The sequence below is a fragment of the Centropristis striata genome, unplaced genomic scaffold, assembly GCF_030273125.1.
Source record: "Centropristis striata isolate RG_2023a ecotype Rhode Island unplaced genomic scaffold, C.striata_1.0 Scaffold_25, whole genome shotgun sequence".
NCBI classification, from domain to species: Eukaryota; Metazoa; Chordata; class Actinopteri; order Perciformes; family Serranidae; genus Centropristis; species Centropristis striata.
In genome coordinates, this window is record NW_026739041.1 from 629,771 (window position 1) to 641,907 (window position 12,137).

General features: G+C 41.8%; 1 pseudogene; it reads right to left on the reverse strand.

The window, feature by feature from the left end:
* Positions 1 to 12,137, reverse strand: part of LOC131967728 (antigen WC1.1-like) — a 291,010-nt pseudogene that overhangs the window by 215,047 nt on the left and 63,826 nt on the right.

The window sequence follows — 12,137 nt, forward strand, 5'->3', positions numbered from 1 at the left end:
ACACAAGGCCTTCGTTACGCTAACTGTTTTAAAAAATAGTGACTAGATAGGCAACAACAGCCTATACAATCACCAAAGTAAATATTATTCTATAATTAGCTAGTAACTTTTAAGAGGTTTTACTTACCTTTCTGAAAAAAAATGCACTTTCCCTCACTTTCGGATTAATAGTCAAACTGTCTTTTGAAATAGGCCCTTGGATTTTTTATTAGTTGCTCCCTACTGTGTTTTTTAGCATTCATGTTCATATTTTGTTAACCAGATTGCCGTTATCTTAAGCATTTTCTCTAGGTGTTTGCTTCCCTTTTTAGCAATTATCATTGAGGTGAGCTACATTTATTTTCATGTTTTACAGTTGGAGAATTGCCAGACACGTCTGACTCGGAGACTGTGATAAAATCAAGACAGTTTGATCTAGCTGATACACTGGTGAGTGCAATTCAAAACAGATTTGGGTGATCATTTTTGTGATTAACCTGCCCTCAACCTGTGTGGGTTTTTGACATCGGTCTATCGGTACTAAACAAATAATTATGTCTTTACTACAGCCATTTGAACCTCTTAACAATAGCAGTCCTGTAAACGAAGAGCCTGACAAGGTGTAAGTAGTTTTTACTGCATTTGCATACAAATGTATTTGCTATCGACATAGCTTTGTAACTTGTGGTTATTGTAGCATGTACTATACGTAAATGCATTGCTACTCCAATATCTAAATGTTTGTTTGGTTTTGCAATGTCACCAATATATTTTGGAGTACACTATGATTTATGTTTTTATGCCCTCTTAGGAAAGGTGCTGCTGGGGGGCTGTCATGCAGTACTGAAGTACAACAGGTAATGGAGTATTAGTATTATATAGTTACATGGAGTCCTCATTGTCCCATGACTTTAGGTAACAAAACAATAGCTAAATGTGTACATAGACACCATTAATGTAAATATTGCATTAATAATTCATTATGCATTAATCCCTATAGTCATATAAACAGGTACATTCCATTTAATTATCAGTACCTGTTGTTTTGAGAGCTGTGAGGCAGAGATGCATGATGCTTTGTGAACACAATTTGTCTATAAGAGCATTTTGTAATTGCAGGGTTGTGTATTTGATTAGTTTTGAGGGAGGGAGTGACCTGTAGCGTCCACCTCCATTGTTTTCACTGAGCAACTCGTATCTCTGCCTCATGGCTCTCAAAACAACAGGCACTGGGAATATACCTACTCACATGACTATAGGGATTATTACAAGAAGCAAATTTGCCAAAATGTTGAATGATCCCTTTTAAGTAATCCATAGAGTTAGTTACATAATTATGTTGCCATTTGATTGAATATTTAGCCTATTTCTACATTTCTTAATTCTCAGACTATACACTTGGATGAGGTAGATACTTATCCAGGTACCTCCGGATGTGTTGATGCCCAGAGCTCCTGTTACAGGTGTGTTTTGTCTTATTATATATACAGTGGTGGACAAAATATCAAAAACGCAACATTATGGAGGGGTAAACACATTTCTCTCCTGACAAAGATTAGATGTTTTTTCAGTTTAAGCTAAACATCGGGCCAACCATTTGATTGGGCAAATTTGTGCTAATCTACTGCACGTTTATGCATTTATATTGTGTGCACATAATGTCTTCATTTTGCAGAAACTACACCAACCTTTTTTTTACCAATTGTCATTGACGATGACGAGGATGAGGATGAAGTTGTCATTCCTGAGGAAAGAAATGACATGCCCTCAGAAGAATCTGAGTGAGTCATATAGACATAAGTAGAAAATTAGGCAGCTCTCTATTCTGTCCAAAATTAAATTATACAAAAGTGAGAAGTCACTGAAATGAACACCAATCTGACTTTCTTTTTCTGTAACTGCTTGGATCAGGTCTAGTTGTTGAGATGTGTGTTTGAAAAGAGTCCATTGGAATTAAGTTACTAAAAATAAAAAGTTGCTCATTGTTTTAGAGACTGACTCATCAGTGTCTCGTGTCAATGAAGTGTCAGGATATAGTTTATAAATATGGAATGAAAGACTTTTGTTTAGTAAAGTAGCTACTGGACTTTGATTTCATTTTTAAAGTCTAAAGTAAGTTTCTCACTTTTTCTAGATCCACAAGTGCGCAGGAAATCATTGCAAATTTGGCACTTGCAATTGATCACAAGCAAGTCAGCAGGTTTAACATTTGGAGGTCTGATGTATGGGATGGAGCTGTGAGAGGACTCCGAAAACAGCGACATCTTTGTTAAGTTTACTGCCGATGCAGGGTCCTTTGAAGGAGGCTTGGACACAGGTGGAGCCAGGCCAGAATTCCTTACTCTTCTGATGGAGCATCTAAGAAATCGCCCCATCTTGGATGGACCTCCAGAGAGGAGATACCTTGTGTACAATTCCACAGGTGCTTTTTTTTTTTTTTCTTTACATAATTTTAAAATGTTAAGCTTTACATAATATTTATATTTTTTTCAGCTGTCAGGGAAGATGAATATTATCTTGCAGGCAAGATGATTGCTGTGTCAGTAATACACGGGGGACCAGCACCACATTTCCTCCACAAGCACCTTGTGACCCACATAATAGGGCAGCCAAGTTTCAGCACCACTGTGGAAGATATAACTGACGAGGAGATAGGGAAAGCTCTACGTCAGGTAGAAAATAATCTTGACTCAAGGAATGAATTTACTAAGAGGACATCTGAAAATTATTTCAGTGATTTAGAGTAAGACTACACTCAAGAGATGATAAGTTTTATTTATTTAAAGGGACAGATTTCCACTTATTTCAACGGGAAGTAAAAGTCATTTCATCCTCTTTTTTTAATCCTAGATTTGTATTAATAAAGTAGAGCAGTAGTCAAGCATGGGTATTTCTGTGTTGGTCTTACAATAAATGTCTTTTAAATAGGTCCAGGAAGCAGAATCAGAAACAGTACGATGTGGCAAACAGCAGGATGCTTCCGACGCGTCAAAGCTTCTGAGAAGCACGCGCTCGTGGAGGAGTACCTCAGATGGTACACAATACACCGCAATCAAGTTGCCATACAACGCTAATATTATATAATCATCAAAAAAAAAAAGTTTAATGTTGGGAAGCTGACCAGAGTGGCATAAGTAGGAGGCAGATTCAAGGCAGTTTGTTCCAAAATTCACCGCATGGTGTATTTATTTATTTTTTTTAATTTACAACGAAAGTGCTTCCAGCTTCATGTGTAGCAAAAAAAGTATATACAACCAAAAAAAAGGATAACTGGACAGTTAACTTTGTTGAACTAAATAAAACTGAACTTATCAAAATACAAATGAAATCAAGTGTAAATTGCTACACCTGATCAGCACTATGTGATTGTTCCCTCTGCTTAAAGCCACTGCTTTAAATAGCCTCTCCACTTGGCACCACCTCCCTGCCTCTACCAATGATGGAAGTGACTCCACTGGCTCCTCATTTACCAGTTTCCAAACTTATAAATCACGCTGATTACAGTAAAAACACTCTTACCTGTTACATTTTATTTAACTTATTCTGATGAGAAATAAATCAATAAACAATAACTAAATTTAACAATACTTGTAAGAGTTTATTTTAACCAAAGATGTCAAACTACAAAATATAACCAACTTAATACTCAAAGAAATGATCATGCTTTGTTCAGCACACTTCTGTTTCTTGCCATGTGAAAGTAAGATTTTTAGGGGAGAAGTCCAAATCATGATGATCTCTCCTTTTTTGACATCACTATTACTTTCTGTGCACTATGAAATGTTTTCTGTATGCTCCTATATTAACAATCCACTTTAACTATAGGCATGAGATTATACAATCAGAATATATGTCAAAATATATTAAGTTACAACTCTGGTATGCACGTATATTTACATACATGTTGCTATATGTTTGTTTGGTAGTATTTCTCTTTCTGTCAGACCTGATAAACCACACCTACTATGTCTTACACAATAATTGTCTGTGATAGATTCAAAGATGGACTGGCAAGTCTGCCATTTTTGACTGCACTGCAGCAGCGTTCTGGTGTGCTGGCTCCTGCCCTACACCATTCTTCCAAGGCCCTGACTGCTGCTGAAATGGAAAGCATGTTCAGTCCAGACCTCAGCCCAAAAGGAAGCAAAGGAGGTCAAAATAATTGGATTTTGGGCTGATTTTCTTCTCGATTGTGAAGGTTTGTCAAGGCTGTTTTGTTATATATATATATAAAGAATTGTGTAGTGTTGTTATATTTGTTAATCTTTGTTTCTTTAATGAAATATAAGACTAATGATTCACTGTTGCAGATTCAAACAATGTACTACAATGTTGACTTTTTCTTTTTAGAAAAAGTGACGGCTGTGTCCCTCGAGGATTTGCTGATGTTTGCCAATGGTTTAGCAGCACTTCCACCAGCAGGAATGACACCCCCTCCAAGCATTGACTTTTTAACTGATTCACCTTTTCCAATGGCATGCACATGTACAAACACACTGAAGCTCCCGCTCGTGGACTCCTACAGTGTATTTAAGACAAACATGGAGTTTGGGACCCAGAATGCTCCAGGATTTGGATGTTTTTAGGTGTCAAAGGGACTACCCATAAATGCAATAAGAGCTGTCGCCTGATTTAGGCTCTTTAGTTTGCTTTTCTCAACTTACAAGGTCACGTTTGCTTGTTTGAGTCAGTCCCTGCCTCTTGTAAAAGGCAATTTGGGATTTGTTATGCTTCAAAGTGATTGTTCACCCATGTGAGGGCTTCTATACATTGTTTAAATCTGTGCAGTTAGCTACCTACAGATCTTACCCATATATATTTCAGAGCTATGTCCTGATTTTCTTTTATTTAGCTGTTTCCTGTTTTTTACAGCTCAATACAGTATATATTTTAGAACGTAAAATCAGAGCAAATGTGTTTTTCAAGTAATTGATGTTTACATAAACATTGAATCAGAAAATGAATAAAATTTACGTTTAATATGTCTCCACTTCAGTTCAAGTGAGTCCAAGTCTAAAAACAAACCTATAAATTCAAAAGAACCACATTTGAAACTTTTGGGATCATATCCTATAATTTATCCCTTGAAGCAATTTGTAAATGTCATCACATTTGTGAATAGGAAGTGTTCAAAACTCAGGCATGTATAGTCCACCAATCATTTATTGATAAAGCATTAAGATGCATTGAAGTGAAACACTAAATCAGGAAAATATTGTCCATGTTAATGTGAAAGGTACAAACAGGTTCCAATAGTCCATGTTTATAGCCCAGCTATTTCCTTCAGAGTGATGTACAGTTGTGAGGCTGTCTTCCAGTCTTGTGGCTGTTGTAGTCCGTTTTGTTCCACAGACTGTTGGAGGTATTCCTCAATGTCTGGATCACCGCATAAATCAATCACTTGCCTTGCCTCAGGAAACACATCCAGTTCCCTCTTCAACAGTGAATCCACAGTCCCTTGAACCAAATCTGCAAAATTAGATGATACAATGATATAAAGGACAAGGTTTGAAGTGGTCATTGTTAGATTTGTTAGATTGTTGATATACAGAAATGTATAAACAATGGTAGAGACAGATAGCTTCTAAATTCAAGAATGGATTATACCAACATGTACAATTGTCCAAATATATTCCAGTTTAGGCTATACCATAACACCTTGCATTTTTATATGGTATATGATTATTGCTACCTGTGAGGCAAGAGATACAGTTCATTTGGAATCCCTCCTGGACATGATGCAAGTCTGCTTGGTCGAATCCGGTGCTTGGTCCATATGGAAGTAAATCTGTGTCATCGGAGTGAGCGTAGATTTTCAGTTTGAGAGCATAATTTGTCTTTCTCGTGCTCAGATTTGTTCTCCTCATGCTCACATTTTGCGCTCGCACTCAGATTTCTGCTGCTTTCTTTCAAAATGTGTGCGTGCACTTAAAAACCACATGCTTGTGCTCACATTTCTTCTTCTTGGACACAAACATTTCGCTCGCACTCAAATATGTCCTGTGCTCGCTCAAATCTAAAGTCTACGCGCTCAGATCTCAACTCTGCGCTCTCAAAACTTTTGTGCTCGGACTCAGAACACGCACGTCCTCTCAGGTTGAGGTGTCTGCTCAGACTGAACGATGTCCCGCCCTGCGCTTAAACTAGTGTGTTTCACCAGCCAATAGGGAGACAGCTAGATTGTGACCCCGTCTTAGGTGCGTTGCCTCGCCTTTTTGAGCGCTCCGTCGGGGCGGGTATATGGTCTGTTTGTAAAACTGCTTCTCTCTTAAAATACACCAATTTACCATATTAGCCAGCTATTTGAATCGTCACCTATTTAAAACGCAGCATATTTATGTAGAATTAATCTTAAGTAGTCCTAAGAAGAGTTATCGTAGTTTAGATTATATATATATATTTATTTTTATGTGCGAGCGCAAAATGTGAGCATGAGGAGAACAAATCTGAGCATGAGAAAGACAAATTATGCTCTCAAACTGAAAATCTACGCTCAAACTCAGATGACACAGATTTACTTCCATAGGTCCATAGATCCAGACATTCATCCAGGTCTTGGTCTTGCTGAAGCTAAATCTCAGTAAGCACTGGTGTTCATGGCTGCCATTGAAGAGTCCAGAGTCTCTCAGGTCTCCAAACAAGTCCATCCAAAATTGAGACCTGGGGATACATTAGATGCAAAGTGGCTTATTTCACATGAGAGGAAAAAATGAATAACCACAAGTCACGTTTTGAATGCACTGGTAGATACATCTTAACAAAAGTATCACAGAGAAATCAGAATGTAAACCATACGATTATCACAATAGTAATCAACTGTGATTCAATAACTAATAAGAATAATCCCTATGGATTCCTATGTTCATTATTATCACAGCAGGATGCTTGTGAGCAGCTGTTCTATTGACACTTTTCTGTTTTGTATTTTCAATGTAATTTTCAGTCCATGAAATCAAACTTTTTTGTGCAAAGCTTGTTTTAAGTTTTACTCTGCGTTCCCGTAACCATGGTAACTCACAGTGCCGGAGGAGAGGGAGAGACGCTGAATGCCGGTTTTACACGTGTCCAGAGTACAGTCGCTGTTTCGCACTTGTAGCAACAACAGGAGACTCTGTTTGTAAAGTCAACAAAGGAGAACTTGTCTGATACAGAGTCTCAAAATGACATGCTAGTTAAACAGCTAAACTTTAGTGCTGATGCTCTGTGTTTAGATCCCAGCCTGGTGTAGGTCACACGCACGCTTTAAACAATACCATTGAGTGTGTGACAACATGCCAATAAAAACATCACCCCCTTGCTCTGATATACACTGATCTCATACACTGATCTCATAAATTGCCTCTGTGAAGTCTAAATGACTGAAATAGTGACAGAGAAGTCGCTACGACAGTCAAACTAACTAACAACAAATCACGTGCTAATCTTTTTGAAAAAATACTTCGCAATCAGACATTTAATACTTTTTATGGGCCTTAATTTTCACCAAGTTGATTTACTATCTTTAAATACTTTTAATACCCCGCGGAGACCATGTGAAGTGGTCTGCTTTAGAGTTAAACAGTTGAAGAATACTAATAATCACAATGACAAACAAGGAAGGGGTTTTAATTATCAGCACTGATCAGTTTACCAGAGACAGACATCGATCAAACACAGATGTACCTACCTCCCTCTTCTGAAATAAGACCACCATGACTCGATGCGCTGATTCCCTGTTGGTGAGCCGTAACTGTGGCTAGACGAGCCTGCATAATAGTCCGTATGCACATGGCGTAGGGTGCATTGTATTGCTGCCATAGTCCCATTTTCTGTTCCGAGGTCAGTTCTTAATCTTGTGATGGCCCTTGGGCTGCTGCTGTTGCTTGCCCTGCCTGTGTTTCTCTCTTGCAGATGCTGCTGGCCAGCTCCTCCCTCCTCGTTGGGGGGATTTACTTCACCTGCTGCTCACCTATATAGGCTTGGTGGATCCAAGATGGCTGTCTCTTTCTCCCTCTGGGATGGCTGGTGCTCCCAGGGGTGGCTTTGTTTGGTTATATTTGCTTGGTTCTTTTGGTTTCCTTTAGGATTTTCATCATTGTTGTACACTTAAAGTTGGTTGTTTTTCCTTAAATAAATGTGTGAATTACTTTACCTGGCAGCTGTGTGGTCCTCCCTTTTGTTTGGTTGTGCCCTCTAATGTGCTGGGCATAACAAATGGGGGCTCGTCCTATGCTGCATCTGGGTTTTTTTAGTTAGTAGTTTGTGTGAAACTGAGTTTGTGGGAGGCCTATGGTAGCTGGTTGTTTCTGTGTTTGGTTGCTGTGGTCTTTGGTTCTTGGGCCCGGTGAGTTGTGGTAGTTGTCTGTATTGTTGAGACGGGGCATGTGGTTACACAGAGTGTGGCTGCAGGGAGGGTTGTTGGTGGTCAGTTCTATTCTGGCTGGGGCATCTGCTAGTTCCTCCACATAGGCTGTAGCAGCTTTTCCTGGTTAGAGGGGATTGCTGGGTTTGTTATTTTCCAGGGCTCTTTGTTATTTTTGTGTGTTGTCCGTGTGGTTAGTAGCAATTGTCTCGGGGGCACCATCCGTAGCTTTGGCTGAAGGCTGTTTGTCTTCCCCAAATGCAAGCGGGCTCTAGGTGTATAAGTTCCCGCCACCAGTACAACACATGAAGACTAGGGTTCAGTTATTTAGCTTATGGTTAGGCAGTTAGGGAGGAGGCTCCTTTTCACGTAAACCCTCTCTGTGGTGGTGCTTTGGGTGACTACTGCACTGTGGTTCGCTTCTCGGGTTGTGCTGTGGGCACGGGGTCTCGACTGGTTGAATTGTTTGGTTGTCGGCATCATGTCGAAGGAGCATAGAAATCCGTTGGTTGCTGAGTTTTTGAAGCGGCCAGGACGCGGTACGTTGTCTCAGTTTGATAAGACGGATTTAGTTGACTTAGCTGTGCATTTTGGTTGGGAGAAGCCGGAGCATGTGCCTAAAAAAGCTGATCTGAGGGTCATTGTTGAGGGGCTGCTAGTGTCGGGGGGGTTTTAGAGCTTGAGCAGAGTAAACCTACTCCTGGTGGGAAGCTTCCAGAGCTTCTTGAGAAGCTGTCGTTTGATCAATATATGCAGCTGGAGAGGAGAAGGCAGAGATAGAAAGGGAGAGGTTGCGGTTTCAGTTGGAGCATGAAAGGCTGCAGGCAGAGTGGACACAGAAGGCAAGGGAGGCAGATGTGCAAGTAGCCTTGGAAAGGGAGAGATTAAAAGTTGAACAAATGAAACTGGAGTTGATAAGAGAGGGGAAGGCTAGTGCGTCTCTCTTAGGGGCTGGTGTGCCAGGCCAAGCTGGTAGTTTTTCTGGTTTTGATGTTGCTGGTAATTTGCGTCTGCTGCCCAAATTCAATGAAAGGGACCCGGACACGTTCTTTTCTTTGTTTGAGCGTGTGGCTGATGCCAGGGGGTGGCCTGACATTGATAGAACTTTGATGCTGCAGTGTGTTCACGGGTAAGGCTCAGGAAGCATATTCTGCCCTTAGTCCTGTGGATGGCAAAATTTACTCAAAAGTGAAGGCTGCGGTGCTGAAGGCTTATGAACTGGTCCCGGAGGCTTATAGGCAGAGATTTCGGGGCTGGAAGAGGGGTGAAAGACAAACTCATGTTGAGTTTGTTCGTGACATTTCGGGCCATTTTGCACGTTGGTGTTCAGCCTCTGATGTGGATAGTTTTGATGGTCTTTGTGATCTCATAGTGTTAGAACAATTGAAAAACTCTGTTCCTCATCACATTGCCGTATACATTAACGAGTGCAGGGTTAAGTCAGCTTCGGAAGCTGCCGTTTTGGCAGATGACTATGTGCTGATTCATGCTGGTAGCTCAGAGCGGCGCAGGTTTGGGGCTAATGGCGTGCAGAAAGAAAGTGGGAGGTCGGGTCCAGGCAAGTTTGTGGGGACTCAGCAGGTCTCTCAGGCCAGTGTCAGAAGAGTCCCTGGCACAGATGGGAAATTTGATCCTAATAAGATCTGTCATTTGTGAAGGAACAAGGGTCACTGGAAGGGAGAGTGTCCACTGTCCGAGCCAGAACAAAGGTCAAATGGGTCTGTTGGTTCTGTGTATGCGAAATCTGTTGGTTTTGTTGCCTCAGCGTCGTCATTTGGGGACCAAAGGTGGCCCTGCAGACAGGCTATGGGGGGGCCCCAGGAAGTTGGTGAGTCTTATGCTCCTTTTATGAGGGATGGGTTTGTGTCTATGGGTAAGGGGGAGAGGAAACCAGTTAGGATTTTGCCAGACACAGGAGCGAGCCAGAGCTTTGTCCTGGAGGGGGTGTTGCCGTTTTCATTGGGGTCAGACACGGGTGATACAACTCCTGTGCTTGGTATTAGTTTAGTTCCTGTGTTGGTGCCGTTGCACCGCCTGAACTTATTTTCTGATCTGGTTGAAGGTGAAGTGGTCATGGGGGTGCGTAGTTTTTTTCCTATGGATGGGGTGGATGTTGCCGTGGGCAACGATTTGGCTGGCGCACGAGTGTGGGGAAATGTTGCACCACCGCTGGTGGTTACAGAGTCGCCGGGCTGCTCTGGGTCTCTGGATGAGTGTGCAAGGCAGCACCCCAACATTTTCCCTGCGTGTGTTGTCACTCGGACAACGAGCAGAGTGAACTCACGAGAGGAGGTTGGGCCTGCTCAGTCTGATTCCTCACAGGGGTGTTCTCAGGGCGATGTTCCTGGAGAGGTTGGGGTTCAGGCTCTGCTTTGCCCTGGGCCTTTATCGTCTATCAGCAAGGAGGAGTTGGGTTCAGAACAGGCAGGAGATCCTACACTTGCACCTTTGTTTGACATGGTTGGTCCTGAGGGTGAGGGGCAGGTATTGGATAATGGTTATTTTTTGCAAGATGGAGTGCTGCTGAGGAAATGGAAGCGTGTGGTAGATGGTGTGCAGTTGGACCAGGTAACACAGGTGGTGGTGCCATTTAAGTTCAGAAACCTTGTGTTACATGTTGCACATGATGGCATTGCTGGTCATTTGGGAGTTAAGAAAACTTATGACCGTGTGCTTCGACATTTCTTCTGGCCTTTGTTGAAACAAGATGCGTCAGTGTACTGTAAAACATGTCATACCTGCCAGCTGGCTGGAAAGCCCAAAGTTAAGCCTGTCCTAAGCTAACTACATTCATACGTCACCCCCTGAGATAATTACTTGTTTTACGTCTTTTGTTGGTTCGATTTTTTTTATTATTTCTGTCAGGTGGTATAGTTGTGCCCCTGGGAAGCTGTCCACCTGGACATTTTCATCCTCAAATGGTGGAACCCTGGACAGATTTGAGTCTCCTATGATTATTGTGGGTTTTTCTATTTTGATTTTCCAGTCTCTAACTTTTCGGTCTGTATTGATATGTCGTTTGGGTTCACTGCGAGGGGATCCACCACATAGTGTAGCCGGAGCTGGGGAGGCAGAATAAGAGGACTCAGAATGGGTATTTTTTCGTGTCATTATGACTTTCCGAAATGTTACCCTTCATCATTTGAGGTCCTCCCAGTGTCATACCATCCCGGTCGGGTGTTTTGTTATGTGGTGGGATCCCCTTTAACCTTTGTTCGTTTCCTGTAGGGGCAGAGGAAGAGGGAGAGAGTGAGGCAGGTAAAAGGTCGTCGTCCATTAATACTGCGGTGTTACTGATATATCAGTTGTGTTTTTGTTGATGTAATAGTGGGGGTGAGTTCTGGTTGGAAGATAGAGGGAGTTCCGGTTGATTATTTTTCAGAGGGGTCGGTTCAATGGTTGCATTAACTAAGCGGGTGTGAAGATGAGAGGGTGTGGAAGTAGAGGGGGGGGGGGGGGGGGGGGGGGGGTAGAAGTTGATACCAAGGGGGGCTTTGTTCCAAATGGTTGTGAGGACAAGCTGCCCCGGGTGAGGTCCAAGGTACCCGCAGGGGGGGGGCAGGGAAGGGAAGTCAGTCTGGTTTATGGAGATTCTGGGGTCCTCAGGGGGGTCTGGGAAATCCCTCATGCTGAATATCATTGATTTCCATGATGTTATTGAGGTTTGTGTTAATCTACGACCGTACCTGGTTTTTGCCCATTTAAGAGCTTTTTCCATTCCTTCTGGTTGGAAGGTTGAAAGTTTTGCCAGATTGGTTGAAATTACTTCGTCATAGTGCTGCCCCAGGATGGTCATATTGTTGCTCATCCATAAGTC